Here is a 21054-nt window from a genome sequence, read left to right as displayed (position 1 = left end):
AAACTATAAAACTCTTAAAGGACAAGCAGAAGACTTGATCTATGACCCACCTCCTAGAGTAATGGAAACAAAAACAAAAGTAAAAACTTGGACCTGATTAAACTTATAAGCTTTTGCCCAGCAAAGGAAACTAAGCAAGGTGAAAAGACAACACTCAGAATGGGAGAAAATAATAGCAAATGAAACAACTAACAAAGGATCTATTTCCAAAATATACAAGCAGCTCATGGTACTCAATACTAGAAAAACAAACAACCCAATAAAAAAGTGTGAAAAAGACCTAAACAGACACTTCTCCAAAGAAGACATACAGATGGCTAAGAAACACAAGAAAAGATGCTCAATGTTACTGATTATTAGAGAAGTGCAAACAAAAACCACAATGAGACATCAACTCACACCAGTCAGAATGGCCATCATCAAAAAGTTTACAAATAATAAATGCTGGAGAGAAAAGGAAATGCTCTTGCACTGTTGGTGGGAATGTAAATTGATAGAGCCACTATGGAAGATGGTATGGAGATTTCTTAAAAAACTAGGAATAAAACCCACCACACAACCCAGCAATCCCACTCCTAGGCATATACCCTGAGGAAACCAAAATTGGAAAAAGACACATGTATCCCACTGTTCATTGCAGCACTATTTACAGTAGCTAGAACATGGAAGCAACCTAGATGTCCATCAACAGATGAATGGATAAAAAAGAAGTAGTACATATACACAATGAAATTATTCAGCCATAAAAAGGAACACATTTGAGTCAGTTATAATGAGGTGAATGAACCTAGAACCTATTATACAGAGTGAAGTGAGTCAGAAAGAAAAGATAAATACTGTATTCTAATGCATATATATGAAATTTAAAAAAATGGTGCTGAAAAATTTATTTACCAGGCAGTGATGGAGAAACAGCCATAGAGAATAGACTTATGGACGCGGGGATAGGGGAGGAGAGGGGGAGATGTATGGGAAGTGTAACATGGAAACTTGTACTGCCATATAATCAACCTAGAGGGGTGGAATGGGGTGGGGGATAGGAGGGAGGTTCAAAAAGGAGGGAATATATGCATACCTAAGGCTGATTCATGTTGAGGTTTGATAGAAAACAGCAAAATCCTGTAAAGCAATTATCCTTCAATAAAAAAATAAATTAAAAAAAAGAATTGATTAACCTCTCATTTCATAAAGATACATAAGAAAAGCTGGTGATATCCAAATTAGGCCTCATAGTTTTCTGAGAATATCAGGGATTAATGATCTTCTGTAACTATGTGATAGAAATGATTAAAAAATTTTGATTGTTTAAGTATTTAACTTTAGGGTAGTTTTCTCAATTTTCTAAATTTGGAATATCCCAATTTCTGTATCTAATCACTGCCAACATATCAAGAACAAGATATTGTATACTTTTCTGTTTTATTTTACATTATAATTTTATATGCATTAAACCAGAGCACATTTATGCTTCCAGAGAGGAAAAATGTTGTCTTGTTGTTTTCTTCATTCAGTATTTGTTAGGTTAGTGCTTGAGAATCAATGTGGCTCAGCACAGGTTTACTAAACTGATTTCCCACTTGTGACTTAACTACATATTATTCTGCTTATTTAACTTACATGCAGAGTACATCATGAGAAACGCTGGGCTGGAAGAAACACAAGCTGGAATCAAGATTGCCGGGAGAAATATCAATAACCTCAGATATGCAGATGACACCACCCTTCTGGCAGAAAGTGAAGAAGAACTAAAGACCAGCTTGATGAAAGCGAAAGAGGAGAGTGAAAAAGTTGGCTTAAAGCTCAACGTTCAGAAAACTAAGATCATGGCATCTGGTCCCATCACTTCATGGGAAATAGATGGGGAAACAGTGGAAACAGGGTCAGACTTTATTTTTTGGGGCTCCAAAATCACTGCTGATGGTGATTGCAGCCATGAAATTAAAAGATGCTTACTCCTTGGAAGGAAGGTTATGGCCAACCTAGATAGCATATTTAAAAGCAGAGACATTACTTTGCCAACAAAGGTCCGTCTACTCAAGGCTATGGTTTTTCCAGTAGTCATGTATGGATGTGAGAGTTGGACTGCGAAGAAAGCTGAGCGCCGAAGGATTGATGCTTTTGAACTGTGGTGTTTAAGACTCTTGAGAGTCCCCTGGACTGCAAGGAGATCCAACTAGTCCATCCTAAAGGAGATCAGTCCTGAGTATTCACTGGAAGGACTGATGCTGAAGCTGAAACTCCAATACTTTAGCCACCTCATGCGAAGAGTTGACTCATTGGAAAAGACTCTAATGCTGGGTAGGATTGGGGGCAGGAGGAGGAGGGGACGACATAGGATGAGATGGTTGGATGGCATCACTGACTCGATGGACATGGGTTTGGGTAGACTCCGGGAGTTGGTGATGGACAGAGAGGCCTGGCATGCTGCAGTTCATGGGGTCACAAAGAGTCGGACACTGCTGAGCGACTGAAGTGAACTGAACTGTTTTCATTTTACTGTACATAAGCATTATCATCTTATTGTATGTACAGCATTTTTGAGTATTTTTAAAACACTATACTTATATGTAAAGGATTTTTTTTTTTTTTAGGAATTTGATCAACTTCTTATCCTCTTATCACACAACTTTAACTTCTTCAGGAGCTATACACTGAAAATGGGGGTTTCCTGTTCCTGCCTGTGTACAGGGAAACTTCAAGTTGAAGGTTATTTTATATCCAATCATTTGTGTGTCTTCATTACAAAAGGAATAGCATTTTGAAGGGCAGTCTTTCCAATTTTCAAGTGGGAAATGGATGTTGCCCATAATTGAACAATAATCCAGACGAGTGTTCGGATATGATAGCCAAACAACAAAGTTATCATTAAGTTTGATTTAAAACATGAGATTAATCAAAAATCAGGTTAAACTAAATTTTTTGGACTGCCATTTACCTTACAAGAAAGAGAGAGAAAAGCCTTGGAGGCTCGTTTCTAAAGGACATTTTAAACTAACCATTGTCATGGTCTTCTTTACTATCATTTACCTTAATAGTCTTCTTTCACCTTTTTTTCCTCCCATTAATAAAGTTTTAAATGGCATCCTATCATTGCATCAGGTGCACATTTTGATTAAAAGTTTATTATCCCTTGATCAGAAATTTATGTGATAATATGCTGTATTTGCAAAGAGTTAGAAGCCACTGGTTTGCTCAAATCAGTTTATGCCATGAAGAATCTCAATGATACACAAAATTATCTAAAACTGATTTGATAATTTGTAAGTTTTAGAGTCTCTCCAAATATCTTTGCTCTGAGATTTGTGTGAAATATCTTTTTTTTACAAAAACGAATAGGCTTTACATACAGAAATGCTCTCAAACTTGCCTTTCACTTTTTTTTTTTAAATAAATTTATTTATTTTAGTTGGGGGCTAATTACTTTACAATATTGTAGTGGTTTTTGCCATACATTGACATGAATCAGCCATGGGTTTACATGTGTTCCTCATCCTGAACACCCCTCCCACCTCCCTCCCCATCCCATCTCTCTGGGTCATCCCATTGCCCCAGCCCTGAGCATTTGTCTCATGCATTGAACCTGGAATGGTGTTCTGTTTTACATATGATAATATACATGCCTTTCACTTTTAAAAATATTAAACTGTCATTAAAATGACTCTGCATATTCATTAGGTGTTCTTGATTCCTTTCTAATTCTCTAAAAGAGTTACTATTTCTGAAAAGAAGAAAAAAATCTTTAAATAAATGCCTTCACTATAATCTCATAGGCATCAGATGATTTAGATTTTATTGTTTTTCTTTCAGTATAAAAATACACTATTTGTCTTGTACCATTGTACTCCTTAAGCATGAATGAATTAAAGACTCAGGCATGTATGACTCTTTTGCGACCCCATAGACTGTAACCTGCCAGGCTCCTCTGTACAAGGAATTCTACAGGGAAGAATACTGGAGTGGGTAGCCATTCCCTTCTCCAGGGGATCTTCCCAACCCAGGGAATGAACCCAGGTCTCCCATACTGAATGTGGATTCTTTACCATCTGAGCCACCAGAGAAGCCCATATTCCTCAAGAATATGAAACATCAATACATTTAAAAAGTAGAATTAGGCTGAACTACTAAATGTTAAACAGAAACATCCTTTGCTATACCTTAGGCTGCTAATAATTTTAATTTTTCAAATGTTTTCTTTTCAAAACTATTTTAATTTGAAGAAAAGATACAAACTGATGAACCTATGTCATAAAAATTTTAATGGAAGTGAAAGCATTTATGCAGAATAAATTTTATCAGGATTAGGACTTATGTAGGATTTTGAGAATTTGAAATCATCTAGATAGTAAACCTATTAGTGCATATCAAATGCAGAATGCAAACAAATGGCTTAGATTAAAAAAAACAAAAACAAAGTTAGAGCATAGGAACACTGGACACCTTCTAGTTCACTTTTTCCTACAGCAGCTGAAGAGACAGCATCCATGTAGTTTAAAGGCAATTGTATTGTGGAAAAAAAAAAAAAAAAAATCAAGAACTTTTGATTTTCAAATTCCCTATTTTATACTTTTTCACCCTTACCATGGCACATAAAGTGATATTTAGAGGAAGATTTGTGAACCTGCCCCTAATGTTTGTAAGGAGATAAAAGTATATACCGTGAAGTTTAGCCATGGAGAAGACTCCTTTTTCTAATTGTTATGCTCTGTCAAATTTGTTAAAGTTCCCCAGTGAGCTGTGCATTGTACTATATATTCATCCATTGAGTATATATTTATCATCTCCTGTATGCTAGGTTCTTTGTTATGTTTCCAAAATTAGATGTTAGACCAGAAAGCATTTCCATGTCCACTGTTCATGGACATGGAAATAGACTTAGCATATTCAAGAACATAAAACACTCAGAAGTTGTGGTAAGCAGTCTGTAAAATGGCTCAGTAACCTTGCTCCTGATATTCATACTCTGTCTTTAAAGTAATTTAAGAATCCATTGGACTTAGTAATGCCCTTCTAACAAATTGAATATAGCAAAAACCCTGGTAGACCGCTTCAGAAACAGTTAGGTTATATAAAATGTTAGGTTATACAGAAACACTGGCTTCCATCCTAGAGTCTCCCTTTCTCCTTCATTCTCTGCCTTGTTTGAATTGCCTGCTCTGAGGAGAGACAGGTGCCGTGTTGGGAGAATACTCAGGCAGCATGTGGGGAGGCCCAAGTGTGCAAGAGACTGAAGCCTTCTGCTAAAAGCCATGTGAGTGAGTCCAGCCCTGGTTGGGACTTGGATGAGGGCAGCCCAGGCCAACAGCAAGACTGCAACCTCATGAGAGACCTTGGGCAAGAACTACCCAGCTAGGCTGCTCCCAGATTCTTGATCTCAGAAACCAGAGGACAGTAAATGTTTGTCGTCTCAATTTGCTAACCTTTAAGGTAATTCCTTTCTTTTAAATTCAGCAATAGATATCTAATATAGAGAGAATAAGCTTTGCTATAGTTCTGAATTTTTAAAGGGGCAGAGTCATGAAATGGTCATTTGTAGAAGGATCACAAAATTGGAGGAAACATGTCATAAAAGACTGAGTTGGTACTGATAAGAAATGATTGTCCATTCACTCTTAATATGTATTGTGTGATTCAGTAATTCTAAATCAAATGAAAGTTTAACCACTGAAGGTTCAGGGCTTAGAAAGATGTCTGATGAAGAAAAGCATGATCCAACACTTTTGGCCACAAAATATCCAATTATGAAAGCTTACTGAGGAGTGTACAAAAAAAAAAAAAATCAGTTAACAACAAAACCAAATATAACTATTTGCCCATTGCCTTATTCTGTATGATAAAGGTAGATGTGTGAGTGAGTGTTTCTTCTTCTTGGTATCTTCAGATACATTTCTTTTGTAAATAAATGAGTTATGACTGCAACAAATATACAAGGTTGAATAATTTAAAGGGTCTGAAAAATTCTATATAAAACACTCAGATAAAACCTTTTCAAGATAAAAAAGCAAAGCAGGAGAAAGAATATGCAAGCCAGCATCAGAGACTGGGAGATTTGCAGGCACGCCTACACAGAATCATTTCTTAGTCACACAGGATGCACCTCATCTCTGGGTTATGAACCATCAAGATATATGCAAGAAACTGTGGTTTTAGGAGAGTCAATGCAAAAGATTCTAAAAGAGTCTTTTATGCCCCACTAGTCATATAGTCTATATGACTGGTAGACTATATACTGGTAATAGCAAACACCCTACTCCAACAACACAAGAGAAGACTCTACACATGGACATCACCAGATGGTCAACACAGAAATCAGACTGATTATATTCTTTGCAGCCAAAGACGGAGAAGCTCTATACAGTCAGCAAAAACAAGACCGGGAGCAGACTGTGGCTCGGATCATGAACTGCTTATTGCCAAATTCAGACTTAAATTGAAGAAAGTAGGGAAAACCACTAGACCATTCAGGTATGACCTAGATCAAATCCCTTATGAGTATACAGTGGAAGTGACAAATAGATTTAAGGGACTAGACCTGATAGACAGAGTGCCTGATGAACTATGGACGGAGGTTCGTGACATTGTACAGGAGACAGGGATCAAGACAATCCCCATGGAAAAGAAATGCAAAAAAGCAAAATGGCTGTCTGAGGAGCTGGGAAGAGAAGTGAAAAGCAAAGGAGAAAAGGAAAGATATTCCCATCTGAATGCAGAGTTCCAAAGAATAGCAAGGAGAGATAAGAAAGCCTTCCTCAGCGATCAGTGCAAAGAAATAGAGGAAAACAACAGAATGGGAAAGACTAGAGATCTCTTGAAGAAAATTAGAGGTAACAAAGGAACATTTCATGCAAAGATAGGCTCGATAAAGGACAGAAATGGTATGGACCTAACAGAAGCAGAAGATATTAAGAAGAGGTGGCAAGAATACACAGAAGAACTGTACAAAAAAGATCTTCACGACCCAGATAATCACGATGGTGTGATCACTCACCTAGAGCCAGACATCCTGGAATGTGAAGTCAAGTGGGCCTTAGAAAGCATCACTATGAACAAAGCTAGTGGAGGTGATGGAATTCCAGCTGAGCTATTTCAAATCTTAAAAGATGATGCTGTGAAAGTGCTGCACTCGATATGCCAGCAAATTTGGAAAACTCAGCAGTGGCCACAGGACTGGAAAAGGTCAGTCTTCGTTCCAATCCCAAAGAAAGGCAATGCCAAAGAATGTTCGAACTACCTCACAATTGCACTCATCTTACATGCTAGTAAAGTAATGCTCAAAATTCTCCAAGCCAGGCTTCAGCAATACGTGAACCGTGAACTTCCAGATGTTCAAGCTGGTTTTAGAAAAGGCAGAGGAACCAGATATCAAATTGCCAATATCCACTGGATCATCGAAAAAGCAAGAGAGTTCCAGAAAAACATCTATTTCTGCTTTATTGACTATGCCAAAGCCTTTGACTGTGCGGATCACAATAAACTGTGGAAAATTCTGAAAGAGATGGGAATACCAGACCATCTGACCTGTCTCTTGAGAAACCTGTATGCAGGTCAGGAAGCAACAGTTAGAACTGGACATGGAACAACAGACTGGTTCCAAATAGGAAAAGGAGTACGTCAAAGCTGTATATTGTCACCCTGCTTGTTTAACTTATATGCAGAGTACATCATGAGAAACGCTGGGCTGGAAGAAACACAAGCTGGAATCAAGATTGCTGGGAGAAATATCAATAATCTCAGATATGCGGATGACACCACCCTTATGGCAGAGAGTGAAGAAGAACTAAAGAGCCTCTTGATGAAGGTGAAAGAGGAGAGTGAAAAAGTTGGCTTAAAGCTCAACATTCAGAAAACTAAGATCATGGCATCTGGTCCCATCACTTCATGGGAAATAGATGGGGAAACAGTGGGAACAGTGTCAGACTTTATTTTTTGGAGCTTCAAAATTACTGCTGATGGTGAATGCAGCCATGAAATTAAAAGACGCTTACTCCTTGGAAGGAAGGTTATGGCCAACCTAGATAGCATATTTAAAAGCAGAGACATTACTCTGCCAACAAAAGTCCGTCTAGTCAAGGCTATGGTTTTTCCAGTGGTCATGTATGGATGTGAGAGTTGTACGGTGAAGAAAGCTGAGCGCCGAAGAATTGATGCTTTTGAACTGTGGTGTTGGAGAATACTCTTGAGAGTCCCTTGGACTGCAAGGAGATCCAATCAATCCATCCTAAAAGAGATCAATCCTGGGTGTTCATTGGAAGGTCTGATGTTGAAGCTGAAACTCCAATACTTTGGCCACCTCATGCGAAGGGGTGACTCATTGGAAAAGACCCTAATACTGGGTAGGATTGGGGGCGGGAGGAGAAGGGGACGACAGAGGATGAGATGGTTGGATGGCATCACCAACTCGATGGACATGGGTTTGGGTAGACTCCGGGAGTTGGTGATGGACAGAGAGGCCTGGCATGCTGCAATTCATGGGGTCGCAAAGAGTCGGACACGACTGAGCGACTAAACTGAACTGAGTCATATAGTGAAACAAGATAGGAAACCAGTGAAATCAGTGTAAGTCATGAATCTATACATCCCTAATCAAGGTAAATAAGCTGGCCCTGGATGCCACCAGGGGGACTTCATTCTTTAGAAAATGCATTATATTGTAAATTACTAGCTAGCCCATCATCTTTATCATACCCAAAGTCAATACCAGACTTCCAGATGTCCGTGGGGATAAGCATGGATCTGTCTCAGTCTTTCTGTATGGTAACTCTATTTTATATAAAGGCCATTAAAATACATGGGCCAAAAATTAAAACAATCTTTTTGTATACAATATAACATAGGTACTATACATGTATAGTTATATTAATGCTACATATAATAAATTATATAATAAGATAACATCTCTGTATATAACATTTTTATAAATGGCATAAAATATTCACATATGTATAAGTGTGTATCTGTCACTTTTATATATACATATTTATAATAAGCATAATAGGTAATATTACCATGTGACATGAAATCTAGTTTCCTAACAATGACAAAAGACATGACAAACAAAGACAATAAATAAATACAAATGATTAAACATAAACTGATTAGCAATACAATCAGACAAAGTTTTAAAGCTCTGGGATAACATACTTAAGTTTACAATATTTTAAGCTAGCTGGCTAGAACTAGTATACTGGCATCTTCTGGAGAGGATAGTGAGTTGCTTTCCTTATCATGTGACCAATTGAATGATTCTCTTTGTCTAAATATACTGCAGGCTCCTTTTAGAATTATTTTTTCTTACAATCCTCTGGCTTTTTGTTCTAGTTTGAATCAATTGCTTTCTAGACCTGCTAGAGGTCTCCCATCTTGTCATTTTATTCATTACATTTCTTATTTAGATTCACTATTTGAATTCTTCACATTTTACTATTTCTGCTTTTCCTCCCTTGTTTTGTTTGAATATATTTTCAAGTCATTTCTCAAAAAGGGTTTGTGTACCTTAAATATTCTGGGTTCCTATGCATACAAAAAAGTTTTTACTTTGCTACACATTTTGGATGAAAATGGTATTCTAAGTTCAAATTAATGTTCTCACTGAAAGTGAGGCTTTTACTTCATTGTTTTCCAGAATTCAGTGACTCAACATGAGAGGTGGAACCTCCCTCCCTGATGGTCACTGCCTGCACTGCCTGTGCATACACTGGATTGAAGTGTTTGCTGCTCTTTTCCATCTATTTGAATGTTTCCAGCTTCTTTCTATCTGCTGGATTTTGTTTTTCTCTGATGAGGCAACACTCAACTACTTGCCATTATGGGCTTAATCCCTTTTGTTTTCTTTTACTGTTTTTTAACAGTAATGTTAAAACTAGGGTGGTGTAGAAACATCTTGTGAATCTGTCTTCTTGCTAACATTTTTAACAGATGAAAAAGGAAAAAAAAAGCACATCGTTAGTCCCTTGTCTCAAACTTATTTGACTGTAATTGTGAAGATAAGATGAATACATTAATAAACACAAATAATGAAGAAACAATAACTATTTACATACACAAATAGTTGGTAGAAGGATAGTAAATAAATAAGGTAGGGGAGATGAAAAGAGAAGTACAATATTTTGTACTTCTTCCCTTACTGCTTCCCCCCTCAAAAATGTTTTTTAATCAATATCAGTAATCTAATTCCTCTTTCTAGTTACATCAAAATGTTGAGGCAAGTCATAAAAGAATGTGCCTTTAACCTCTGTTAAACCACTATGACCTACAATCAAAATGGACTTTAGAATATCTAGAAGCTTAAAGAAATACTGGCAGCAGTGTTTGTAATAAATGATACCTTTAAAAAATCCTTATATCAGCAGATAAATTTTATAATATAAATTGTTCACTTAACTTTAACTGCTACAGATTTTGGCAGACAGTAAAATTAAATGGTGGATGATCACCAGAATATATTATACTTTCTAAGATACTCCTGGGTTACTAATACATTCCAGGAGAAGAAACTTATTCCCAGATCCTTAGGCTATTGTACAGGATTGTTAAGTACTAATAGTTTCTTTTGTAGTTGACAAAAAAGGAAGTTATAAATTAACATGAACTGAAAATTTAATATGTGAAATGAAAATATATGTCAGCAGAAATGTGCATGGGCACATGGTGGAAATGACTTTCCATTTGCCCCAAATCGCTTTTGGGCTTCCCCAGTGGCTCAGCAAGTAAAGAATCCATCTGTAATGCAAGAGACACGGGAGAAGTGTGCTTGATCCCTCGGTTGGAAAGATACTTTGAAGAAGGAAATGGCAATCACTCTAGTATTCTTGCCTGAAAAATACCATGGACAGAGGAGCCTGGCAGGCTACAGTTCAATGGGTCACAACGAGTCATACGTGACTGAGTGACTAAGCACACACAAAATCTCTTTGACTTTTCTTGAACTATATCCTTTCTGAGCTGATTAAACTGGACACATGATCAGTGTTTTCAGATACTTTTTTATTTCACTTAATTCTATTCCCAGCACTGTTACCCTAATTGTGGCTATCATTTAAAATATGCATTCCTAAGTATTCCCCAAGTTTACAGTCTTCACCAAGAGATGAAATAACCTTTAACTCACCCAATCATGACAAACGACTTAACGTATGGACTTCATGTGAAAATATTCTCATTTATTAATAAAGCTTATAGATAACACTGTCATTTGAAAATGTTGGCCTGCTGAAATTGTAAACACAATCTTGCCTTCTCTTGGCAATAGCTATAGGAACTGTGCAGGCTTCGCTGGTAGCTCAGATGGTAAAGAATCTGCCTGCAATGTAGGAGACCCAGGTTTGATCCTGGGTCAGGAAGATCCCTTGGAGAAGGGAATGCCTACCTACTCCAGTATTCTTGCTTGGAGAATTACATGGACAAAGGAGCCTGGAGGGCTACAATCTATGGGGTCACAAAGGATCAGATATGACTGATCAACTAACATAGGGACGGTACATCTTAGAAATGCATAATACTATATTTACGACACTCATTCTTATCTCAGAAACTTGGCAATATCATCATGTCCATTGGGACTACCCCCACCTAACCAGAATTACATTTGAGGAATCCCAGAAAATGAATATGCAGGACAGCTGGGAAGGAGAGCCTGGGAATGAAATAGCTAAAACTATTGTCAGTTAAGCTCTGCTGTGTGCATGTGTGTTGTCACTCAGTCGTGTCCAACTCTTTGTGACCCATGGACTGTAGCCCACCAGGCTCCTCTGTCTATGGGATTTCCCAGGCAAGAGTACTGGAATGGGTTACTACTTCCTCTTCCAGGGGATATTCCAGATCTGGGGATCAAAACTGTGTCTCCTCTGTCTCCTGCATTGTAGGTGGATTCTTTACCACTGAGTCACCTAGGAAGCCCCTAAGCCCTGCTGTCTACAGCAAATACTCAACACCAAAAGAAATGCAGATTGATTCATACATTCAACTTCACATGGCTTATGTTCTCTCCAAAGCCAGAGGAAGAAAATCTGAGAGATGCAACACCTCAGTTTGTTTTCTAGATTCAGTGACCTTGAACCTCAAATTTAGTTTTACAGATGAGTCTATAAAAATTTTAGCAGCTCACATCAATAACTATATAACCAGACTTTTCAGGTTGCATATAAAGATCTCTAAAAAAGTAAAATTAACCTGTCTTTACAACTGAAGGCTATTAATAGATGAAATAGATACTTGTAACACTGAAGGAAGGTATTTCATTAGTTTCATAACTGAACTTTCAAGATGGAGTAGAAGAAAGGAGATCCCTACCAGAAATTGGCTACATTTTTACAAACATAAACATTATAGTTTACAAAACATTTTACAATAATTCTATTATAAAGAGACTTAATTGTTGGATTACCTAGGTGAAAAAATCCTAGGCGAGAGCTCCCTAAGAACTGTACTGTGGAATAAAGGTATGTTTCAGGGGGTTACTGGAGTGCTAATATATTGATGTTCATGGTCCTCAGAAAGACTGGGAAAGACCTAAGACTGCTTATGACTCCAGAGCAACTGACTCGCTCAAGCCTGGAAAAGCCATTTCTCTTTTCCTAACGGCTGTGCAAATGCTATGATTTTATTTATTTAATTTTTAATTAACTAATTAATTTTAATTGGAGGCTAATTACTTTACAATATTGTAGTGGTTTTTGCCATACACTGACATGAATCAGCCATGGGTGTACATGTGTTCCCCATCCTGAGTCTCTCTCCCACCTTCCTCTCCATCCCATCCTTCAGGGTCATCCCAGTGCACCAGCATTGAGCAACCTGTCTTATGCATCAAACCTGGACTAGCGACCTGTTTCACATATGATAATATACATGTTTCAATGCTATTCTCTCAAATTATCCCACCCTTGCCTTTTCCCACAGAGTCCAAAAGACTATTCTTTACATCTGTGTCTCTTTTGCTGTCTCGCATATAGGGTCATCATTATCATCTTTCTAAATTCCATATATATGCGTTAGTATACATATTTGTTTTTCTTTCTGACTTACTTCACTCTGTATAATAGGCTCCAGTTTCAACCACCTCATTAGGACTGATTCAACTGCATTCTTTTTAATGGCTCAGTAATATTCCATTGTGTATATGTACCACAACTTTCTTATCCATTCATCTGCTGATGGACATCTAGGTTGCTTCCAGGTCCTGGTTATTGTAAACAGTGCTGCGATGAACAGTGGGATACACATGTCTCTTTCAATTCTGGTTTCTTTGGTGTGTATGCCCAGCAGTGGGATTGCTGGGTCATATGGCAGTTCTATTTCTAGTTTTTTGAGGAATCTCCACACTGTTCTCCAGAGTGGCTGTACTAGTTTGCATTCCCACCAACAGTGTAAGAAGGGTTCCCTTTTCTCCACATCCTCTCCAGCATTTATTGCTTGTAGTCTTTTGGATAGCAGCCATTCTGATGGGTGTGAAATAGTACCTCATTGTGGTTTTGATTTGCATTTCTCTGATAGTGAGTGATGTTGAGCATATTTTCATGTGTTTGTTAGCCATCTGTATGTCTTCTTTGGAGAAATGTCTGTTTAGTTCTTTGGCCCATTTTTTTGATTGGGTCATTTATTCTTCTGGAATTGAGCTGTAGGAGCTGCTTGTATATTTTTGAGATTAATTGTTTGTCCATTGCTTCATTTGCTATTATTTTCTCCCATTCTGAAGGCTGTCTTTTCACCTTGCTTATAGTTTCCTTCATTGTGCAAAAGCTTTTAAGTTTAATTAGGTCCCATTTGTTTATTTTTGCTTTCATTTCCATTACTCTGGGAGGTGGGTCATAGAGGATCCTGCTGTGATTTATGTCAGAGAGTGTTTTGCCTATGTTTTCCTCTAGGAGTTGTTGCTTTTGGGTGGAGCTTGGTTTCAGTGTAAGTATGGAGGCTTTTGGATGAGTTCTTTTTGATTAATGCTCTCTGGAGTCAGGAGTTCTCTGGTGTTCTCAAGTTTTGGAGTTAAGCCTCCTGCCTCTGATTTTCAGTCTTATCCTTACAGTAGCCCCAAGACTTCTCCATCCATACCGCACAGATGATAAAACATCTAGGTTAATGGAGAAAACATTCTCCACAGTGAGGGATACCCAGAGAGGTTCGCAGAGTTACACGGAGAAGAGATGAGGGAGGAAGGAGATAGAGGTAACCAGAAGGAGAAGAGGGGGAATCAAAAGGGGAGAGAGCAATCTAGCCAGTAATCAATTCCCTGTGTGCTCTCCACAGTCTGGAACACCCAGAGAGGTTCACAGAGTTACACAGATAAGAGAAGATGGAGGAAGAAGATAGAGGTGACCAGGAGGAGAAGAGGGGGAGTCAAAAGGAGAGAGACAGATCTAGCCAGTAATCAGTTCCCTAAGTGTTCTCCACAGCCCAGAATACCCCAAAAAGATTCACAGAGTTGGGTAGAGAAGAGAAGGGGGAGGGAAGAGATAGAGGTGACATGGAGGAGAAAATGGAGAGTCAAAAGGGGGAGAGGGCAATCAAGCCAGTAATCACACTCCTAATTAAAAATGGGTACTGAAAATTGGATTCTTAAAGGTACAAAATTGATAACAAATATCAAAAAGCAAAGGTTAAAAATATAGAGTTTAGACTCTCAAAAATACAATATTAAAAAAACAAAACAAAATCACAAAAATTATAAAAAAATTTATATGAAATTTGCTTTAAAAATAGGGTCTTTTTTTGCAAGGTAATAGTAGGTAATAAAAATGAAAATTAAAGGAGTAATAAAGGATGTAAAAATTAAAAATTTTTAAAAATTATAATAATAAAATATATCTAGGAATTTTTCTGGAGTTGTTGACAGCAGTGTGGGGTCAGTTCAGTTTCAGATAGTTCCTTGTTCCAGCTTATACTTCTTCTCAAGGTCTATAGGTCCCTTCCAGTGTGGTTGGTGCATACTACAGGGCTTTAATCTGTTGCACCCATCATTTCCAAAGTGGTTCCCTCTTCTTTGTTTATTTTGGTTTCCTCTGTTTGTAAGTCTCTTCAGTGTCTAATTTCCACCCTGACACAAGGGGGTGAAGATGGTCACTTATTTAGGCTCACTTGTTCAGAGGTGCTGTGGGGAGGGAGGAACACTGCAAACAAATATCACTGGTGTGTGTGAGGAATTCTCGCACTGTCTGGGCCACAGTGGGTTTGCCCCTGCTCAAGGCATGTGTGCTTTCCTGGTCTACACCGCTCAGGCTCCAGGTTGCTCTGCAGAGGAACTGTCTAAAGCAGGCCCTGGTTGTGTGCAGTTCCCAGGTCTAAGCCACTCAGGTTCAGATTCTCGGGTACTCCACAAAGGCACAGTCTGGGTTGGGCCTGAGTTTTGTGCCCTTTCCTGGTCTGAGCAGCTCAGATGACCAGGTGCTTGGCGAGTGCACTCTCCCCAGGCGGTGTGTCTTATCACCTCCCCGGTCCCAGCTGCTCAGTTTCCTGGGTGCACAGCAGGAGTGCCGTCTCCGTGTGTGTCTCCTTTAGGGAGCTGATCTCTGGCTACAACCCTCCTGGTGGATGTCAACTGTCCAGGATCCCAGGAAGACTTGGTTAGCAACCATGAGCCTGCTCACAATTTGGTAGAGGATGCTGTCTCTGGGGCAGTGATTTCCCCTCGCCTTCTCGCTCTGGCTGTCGCCCGCCTGCCTCTCTGCTTCCGGTGGGGGATGGGCCGGTCCGCAGCTGGCTAGCTCTCCTCTGATATTTGCTCAGTCCTTTGTTCTGTGAGTGGGCCTGGCAGTGCCTTAGGTTAGAGCTTTTCAGGGGTAAGTTCTCTCTCTCTTTTTCTCTCTTTTCTTTTTTCTCTCTGGCTATCCCACAGTTTGGGTTGCTATCTCACATTAGCTCCCTCAGATTGTCCTCAGGGCATTCAGGCCCAGTCCTTACCCTAAGCGATGCAGCTGGCACTTCCCTGTTCAGCCCCAGCTTGCTGGTGGTGGACGGAGTTTCTGGGTTACTTCTCCGCAGGGAGTTGTGGTTAGGCACGTAATCTGTGGGTTTTATTTTTTTCCCCCTCCCAGTTATGTTGCCCTCTGAGATTCCAAAACTCCCCACAGACCTGCCGGTGAGAAGGTTTCCTGGTATTTGGAAACTTCTCCTCCTTCACATCACCCTCCCCGGAACAGGTCTCTGTCCTTAACTCTTTTGTCTCTCTTTTTATCTTTCATATTTTGTCCTACCTCCTTTTGAAGACAAGGGGCTGCCTTTCTGGGTGCCTGGTGTCCTCCGCCAGCGTTTAGAAGTTGTTTTGTGGAATTTGCTCAGCGTTCAAATGATCTTTCGATGAATTTGTTGGGGAGAAAGTGGTCTTCCAATCCTATTCCTCTGCCATCGTCAATGCTATGATTTCAGAAGGCACTAGTCTGCTCTATTACAAAAGAATGTCTAGTACAGAATAACTTAAAATGAATGAAGTCAAAGTCTCCATCTCTTTAGATTTCAAACAAAATGATATAATTTGGTACAGTATTACAGTATTTGAACAATAATATAATAGGATTACAGGCCTGATAATATTTTGTCATTGTTGTTAAAGAAAGAAAAAAAAAAACAGAAACCACTGAATGGTCCATTTTTCTACTTTTCACAAGATTTCATAGACACCTGTATGTTTATCTTGCCACTATCTTGGTTATAGAATCACATTCACATCATAAACTCTAAGGCACATCATCTCTGAAAGATACTTAGATTTAAAGTGGTGTCATAACATCTCATTTAATAAAACTACCAGGTATAAAGCATTCTTTTATGCTTATTTTTAAAATTTTCTAAGCCATCTGAAAGAAATGGGTTTGGAAACAAGCTGTGGAAAGGCAGTGCTCTTGTTTGGGTGATATGGGGGGAAGCATTTCCATTGTCCCAATATAGATAATGACCAACCGTGTTGGTAAAATTAATTTCCCTTCTCTGGGTCCTTTCACTCCCTTGTTGATGCTGTTCACCTCCTGCCCCCCACCACTCCCACTTCCCTTTGCTCAAGGACTTCAAAGCCCTTTCTGTGTTGAGAAATTTGCCAGTATGAGAATCTAACTATGAGGCAGAATCTGTCTCCATAAAAGCTCAGAGGCCAATACTTGCACCCTCTTCCTTGCTGATCACCAAGGTGTTGTCATTTTATTTAAACTCTGCTCATATGATGTGTCTGCTCAGGAAGTTGATTCAGGGACAGTGAAGCAAAAGCAGGCATTAGCTCTGGATTTATTCCAGTGGTGGAAGTATCTAGAATATGGTGGCAAATGAAAGTACCATCTGTGGGGTCCAGCGTCACGATGGCATGATGCCAATAATGGCATTAGACGTTCATTGAGGTCTGGAATGGCAGCTCAGACAAAGGTTCCTTGGGAATGACCAAATGGTTTCTATATGCAGCATCCCTTGCAGTCTGTCTGTTTGTTTATTCTCTAGCCTTCCTGTGCTTGTGTGTTTGTTTATAGTTAGATTCTGTTGTTTGCAGTCTAGAACTGAAACTGAGACTTCATTCCTAAACCTCTTACATGTAAGTTATTTTACTTCCTACCTATTCCTGACACATAAAGATCCACAAAACAAATCTGAGTTCATTTTTTTTTTTTACAGAATATGTGAAAATAGGATCAGAAAGAAAGCTATGATCTAATTCTCTTGCTAGATAATGTCTTCTTTTCCTGGAGAACATGCATCTGTAGCTGATAATAGGAGTTCTAGGGCTTAAGAAGATACCAGAACCCTGCAACATCTTTGCATGGTGAATATCCACACAGCAGGTCCAGATTCTTCACTTCCTCTCCAACAACTCCTTCCCTTTAACCCATGCCAATTCATCTCCTCTATTTATAATATATCCTGCATTTAGTATCAGCTTCACAGTTTCCTATTTTACATTTTCCAGATTTGGGAATGTGTCAGCCCCTCTTAATGATTTTCGGAAATCTACCCTTAAGTCCTCTACATCATTTCCTTCCTTCACAATAAAATTTCTTCCAATGTGTCAGGATGTATTATTTTTATTAATAAGGATGTTACTAACAGTGACACTTTAGATTATGCCACTTACCTTTCTAGTATCTAACTATATCAAAAAGGTCAAACTAGCCTTTGCATTACCCAGTACACATAGGAGATTTCAGTTTTTATGGCACTTTTTTTTTTGACAAGTTTATATTTCCAATAACCTAAAATGGCAAGATAAGGAAGTACCCTCAGTCTCTTCCACTAGACATGGGTTCTATTCAAAATCAAGTCTGTTTGGACAGAAAACAGGTTTTGCATTCAGAAGCTCTAGAGGCTGCTTTCTTCAATTCACAATCTTAGTTCAAAATCCTGCAGCAAGAGAAGCACTTGTAAGGCCAGGGGATCTCACTCTTCTTTAAAGAGGCTAAACTGTCGTTTAACTTCTGATGTTGGCATCACCCACAAGAAGACACTGGTTATTCAGATTGGCCAAGCGATCTGCAGACAGAAGCAGCTTATTAATGTTCTCTGACTAACTGTGTTAAAGGATGTCAAATTAGGGCTGAAGTCAAAAGTAAGAAAGTGCAGACCTGTCTCGGACTGCTACTATGGGAAGGACTTTGCCAGCAAATGTTTTTGAATTTGAAGGCCTGGCTGCTACCCTTTACAGGGATTTGCTGGAACTTAGTGAAATTAGGTTCAGTGGGATCTTTCAACAGATGCAGTTCAAGGATGGTTCTGGTAAGGAATTGAGTACACAAAAGTCACGATCCCTTGTTCAAAAGCTTGCTAAAGAATGTTTTAAGAATCTGACCCCAAGTTCTCTGAAAAGACCTAATATCTGACTGTGGACAGTAATCAATCACTTCCCTGATCTTTTCTCTGCCCCAGCCTTTGACAAAGTCCACTGCTTTTGAGTTTTGTTTTTTCCCATAAATTGAGATAACCTGTTCCTTTGCTTAACTGTAGTGGAATGTATCATAGTAGATCATCTTGTAGTAAATTTTAAATTTCAAATTGGGAGAAGAACTTGGGTGCTTTTATATTTCCAACAGGGAAATATAAAAATAAATAGTGTGGTACCTGTCTTTAAGGATGTTACAATCTAGTGGGAGCAACTTGTATGTAAATGGCTGATTATGATACAAGGCAAAGTGAAATAAGCATTAACTAGAGGACAGGCTCATCCATGGTAACACAGATAATGGAGCAATTAATTCTAACTGAAAGGGAACGAAAAGCTCCTGTGCAAAGGTGGTGGCATTTGAGAAAGTTACACAGAATAATTATAAGTTTTGAGGGGCGATAGAGAAGAAAAAAGTGTTTCACTGCTAGAACAGAATTAGCATAAGCATATAGGTTCAATTCAAGAGGTTTTTTTGTTCTGTTTTGTTTTAATCTAGCACCTGCAAAACACTATATAGTAGGCTCTGGGAGAGACACATAGAGAAATGACACAAGTTTTCTCTTCTCCTATAGTTTTACTTCTGTTTAGAGAGAAAAGTCATTTCTATATGAATATATTTGAAGAGTTCATGACATATAGCTGACTAGAACAATGTAACTGACTGGCAAGTCCTTTAAAATCTACAGCACCTGAGACCAAGACCAGTACTTTTTTCAGAGGAAGTAAATAAAGATTTATAGGGGACATGGAGTTATGAGCTGTTTCTTAAAAGGAGGATAAAATTTAACATGATAAATAAGGGGTACAGATGTTCAAAATGACAGGTATGGCATGAACAAGATCTAAAAGCAGAAATAATCCTGGCATGCCCATGTGATTGTGAAAGCACCAATCTTGAGTTCAAGGTTGTTTTGGCCCAATGTAGGAAGATAAAAAATAGAAATTCATGTTTAGATAAATTCATTGCCTGGAAAATTCAGGCAGACATATTAAGTGAACAAAGCAGTCTTAGCATATGATGAAAGATAGTAAAGGAGACTATGGCTCAGGTTCAACCAAAAGAAAGATACCACTAGGGGCCATTATCTAGCGCCATTATCATTCCTATAGTAAACTCTGCTCTAATGTTGCCAGACCCTCCCATTTGTTACAATGTGTCATTAAATTGGAACTACACATATATATAAATTATACATATATAAATATATATTCATAAATAATTTTATAAATAAATATTAAAATAAATTAATATAATAAGTTATTGTATATAAATTATATTTGTTGTATATTCTATAAATAAATATATATAATATACATAAAAATTAGAAATATATATGTATATGTATATAGTGGTGGTGGTGGTGGTTTAGTCACTAAGTTGTATCGAACTTTTGAGACCCCACGCACTGTAGCCCTCCAGGATCCTCTGTCCATGGGATTTCCCAGGCAAGAATACTGGAGTGGGTAGCCATTTCCTTCCCAGGGACTCTTCCTGACCCAGGGATTGTTCCCGTGTCTCTTGCACCGGCAGGTGGTCTCCCGTGTTGCAGGTAGATTCTCTACCAACGGGGCTATCAGGGAGGACATATACATACATACATATATATGTGTGTGTGTGTGTGTGTATTAACTAGAATATATATAAATTAGAATACATATATAATATAATAAATATATATATATATATATTAGAAAACAATTCTTAAGATAAAACAAAATTTTGTTGGTCAAAACCTACTTAGACATGTGAGAATTCCCTGGGTCACATCTAGTATGTGGCCCATTGATTTTTAGACTCTGCTGAACTATAGAGGGTGAAGACTGCTGGAACTAAAGCTTTTACATTATATTCTATGGCCATTTAAGGTTACAGAACATAGATGCAACATAAGGAAAGCAGCATGTTTTAACTAGGCACCAGCAATGCAGGTTATTTGTATATGAAAACTATTAAAGGAAAGGGAATTGATAAGAATTACTGACTGCTATTAAAGTTTTTAAAATGTTTTTCTAGATAAATTTGTCTTAAAAGCCTATCTGTTGTTTAAACTGGTAACAAGAAAAATTTACAACAAAAATTTGGAAATATTTATTGGCTCTGAATTCTTTTCAACTGTCTCATTTGCCTTTAAGAAGAAAAACTGCAGCTATAAGGCTGTTCTCCATTCTAATAGGGAAAGGATTCAAGTTGGGCCTGAAGGAGTACTTGATAA

General features: G+C 38.3%; 1 protein-coding gene across 11 annotated transcripts in view; it reads right to left on the bottom strand.

Moving 5' to 3' along the window:
• The window catches only part of CTNNA3 (catenin alpha 3), a 1864976-nt gene that overhangs the window by 449825 nt on the left and 1394097 nt on the right, over positions 1 to 21054 (bottom strand). The window lies entirely within an intron of this gene.

Source organism: Giraffa tippelskirchi, chromosome 2 (genome assembly GCF_054371585.1).
Source record: "Giraffa tippelskirchi isolate mGirTip1 chromosome 2, T2T-mGirTip1v1.2.pri, whole genome shotgun sequence".
In the NCBI taxonomy this organism is placed as follows: domain Eukaryota; kingdom Metazoa; phylum Chordata; class Mammalia; order Artiodactyla; family Giraffidae; genus Giraffa; species Giraffa tippelskirchi.
The sequence above is the reverse complement of the archived record's forward strand: the minus strand, read 5'-3'. Positions and strand labels throughout refer to the sequence as shown.